At 35.9% G+C, this 3,099-nt stretch overlaps 1 pseudogene; it reads right to left on the bottom strand.

The window, feature by feature from the left end:
• Positions 1-521: 521 nt before the first annotated feature.
• On the bottom strand, positions 522-1,454 carry LOC106985592 (L-lactate dehydrogenase A chain-like; annotated as a pseudogene).
• Positions 1,455-3,099: the final 1,645 nt, after the last annotated feature.

Here is a 3,099-nt window from a genome sequence, read left to right as displayed (position 1 = left end):
CACTTGTTTGTATATAGATATTTCTTTTTGCATTATATGGCTATATATTCTATATTCTATATTCTAACATATATTATATATATATAACTATATTCTAACATATATAGTACACAAAATAAGATCCTTTAGAACAGTTTTATGCACAATACATGCAATATTACGTTTATACATTGAATCCCAGGATGTGATTGACTGGAGAAAAAAAATTGGACTAGGCATGTTGGGTGAAGGAACCAGATGTTATATATCACACGGTAAATATACATCTCGTTTGGAGAGCAACTTCAGCATATGTAATATTGACAGTGGTGCCTCTCAAGTGGTGGAACTATTTTACATTAACCAATTTAGGACTACACAAGTACCATCCAGCATCAGGATATAGCTGCAGGGTTTTGTGAACCATTCCTATTTGTAACTTTAGGAAACTGATGCTTTTTCTAAGCCATTTTAATACTACTTGAGTAATAGATCAGATAATAAGGATGATATATACAACCTCCAGCTAAAATCCTGTTATAGTCTAGACAGTGAACTGGTACAACATAAGAAAACTTTAAAACTACAGTTCTTTTTGGATCCCCCAAAGTGTATCTGCACTATTCTTCAAATGGGCCTCTTCCTCAGGAGTCAGAGTCACCTTCACAACATCTGAGATTCCATTCTGTCCCAAGATGCAAAGAACACTAAGGTAAACAGCATCTTTTATTCCATAGAGACCCTTAGTCATGATGGAAATTGGATGCACCTGCCTATGATTCTTCATTATACTTTCTTCCAAATCTTCCACAAATAGCCCAATGGCCCAGGAAGTGTAGCCTTTTCAGTTTGATCACCTCATAGGCACTGTCAACCACCTATTTGTGAACTCTTTCCATTGTTCCTTATCTGCATCAGTGCCTAAGTCAGGGTGAAGATTCTTAAGGAAGACGCCAGCAACATTTACTCCACTGCATAGAGGCACACTAGAATCTCCATGCTCCCCAGGGACCCACCTATGCCAGCTTAATGGGTGAACTCCCAGCCTTTCCCCAATTAAGTAATGGAACCAGAATGAACCCAGATTACAACCACTTCCAGTAACACGGTTTTTGGGAAAGCCACTTATCTTCCAAGCCACATAGGTCAAGATACCCACTGGATTGGAAACAACAAACAACTTGCAGTTTAGGCTGTATTTTACAATATTAAGAATGATTAATTTAAAATGTTCACGTTATGCTGGACCAAATTAAGAAGGTTTTCTCTCTGTGAAAATAACCAGCTTGGAGTTTGTAGTCACATTATAGTCTTTGCCAGAGACAAATTTTGGTGTTCTAAGGAAAAGCCTTCCATGCTGGAGATTTGTCATCTCTCGTTTCAATTTGTCTTCCACGACATCAACAAGAGCAAGTTCATTTGACAAGTCCTTCATTAAAATACAGATGGCCACAAGCCATGCTAACAACAGCAACCCTAACAACCGTAATCTTATCTGGGGGGTATAGTCTTAAGAATATTCTGAATCAACTGATCCTTGAGAGCTGCTGTATTTGACTTAGAACCAAAAAGAATTGGGAGTGCATGTCGGGTGGGTGCACAGGCACTGACAGTGCACAAGGTTGGGTCCAGACTTGGTGGCAGCTGGTCCCCTAAACAGCATAATCTTAAAAATTAAATGGATCAAAGAATAAGAAAATCTATCAATGTAACATATCACAATAATAGAATGAAGGTAAAAATCACATAATCATTTCAAATGAGGCAGAAAAGGCATTTCACAAAATGCACACCCTTTAATGATAAAAAAAAAAGTCAGAAAGCAAGGAATCAAAGTGAATGTCCTCAACATGGACAATTACATTTATGAAAAACCCAGCTAATATCATACTCAGTTGTAAGAGACTTGAAAGCTTTATTCTTAAAATCTGGATCAAGACAAAAATGCCTACTTTTACCATTGCTATTAAACATTTTACTGGAAGTTCTAGCTAGAGCAATAAGACACACAAAGAAAGAAATAAAAAGCACCCAATTGTAAAGAAAAAAAGTAGAATTATCTTTATTCACAAATAACATAATCCCATATATAGAAAAATCCCAAAGAATTCACTAAAAAAAAATCTAGTAGTAGAGCTGATAAACAAATTCAGCCAAGTTTCAGAATGCAATATCAGCATACAAAATCATTTGTATTTGTATTCACCAGCAATGAGCAATCCAAAAAGAAAAAAGAAATTAAGAAAGCAATTACACTTAAAATCACATGTAAAAGAATTCAATACCTAGAAATAAATTTAACCAACAAGGTGAAATAAGTGTACACTGAAACTCTAAGATATGCTGAAGAAAATTAATAAGATTTAAGTAAATGAAACACCCTATGCTAGTGGTATGAAGACTTACTATTGTTAAAGTATCAATATTACTACCCTAGCAATCTACAGATTCAATGTAATCCCTACCATATTCCAGCAGTCTTTTTTGAAAAATGGAAAAGCCAACCCTTAAATTCATATAGAGTTGTAAGCCAAAACATTCTTGAAAAAAAGTAGAAAGCCAGAATTCTGGAGGGATCTTTCCCCAATTTTAAAATTACTGCAAAGACACAGTCATCAAAAAAGTGTGGTGACAGCATAAGTACAGACATATAGACCAATGGAATAGAATTGAAAGCCCAGAAATAAATACATACACCTATTTCCAATTGATTTTTGACAAGGGTACCAAGACCATTCAATGAGGAGAAAATAGTTTTTTCAATGGATGATGCTAGAACAATTGGACTTCCACATGAAAAATAATGAAATTGGACTCTGGCCTCATACCATATACAAAAATAAAGTCAATAGCAATGATAAAGAATGAAATATGGCCATTTTCAGCAATGTGGATGGAACTGGAGGGTATTATGCTAAGTGAAATGTCAGTCAGAGAAAGACCGATACCATATGTTTTCACTCATATGTGGATCTCGAGAAACTTAACAGAAGGCCATGGGGGAGGGAAGGGAAAAAAAGTTACAAACAGAGAGGAAGGGAGGCAAACCATAAGAGACTCTTGAATACTGAGAACAAACTGAGGGTTGATGGGGGGTAGAGAGAGGGGAAAGTGGGTGAT

The sequence above is a fragment of the Acinonyx jubatus genome, chromosome X, assembly GCF_027475565.1.
Source record: "Acinonyx jubatus isolate Ajub_Pintada_27869175 chromosome X, VMU_Ajub_asm_v1.0, whole genome shotgun sequence".
NCBI lineage: Eukaryota > Metazoa > Chordata > Mammalia > Carnivora > Felidae > Acinonyx > Acinonyx jubatus.
This window is presented reverse-complemented; position numbering and strand designations above follow the sequence as displayed.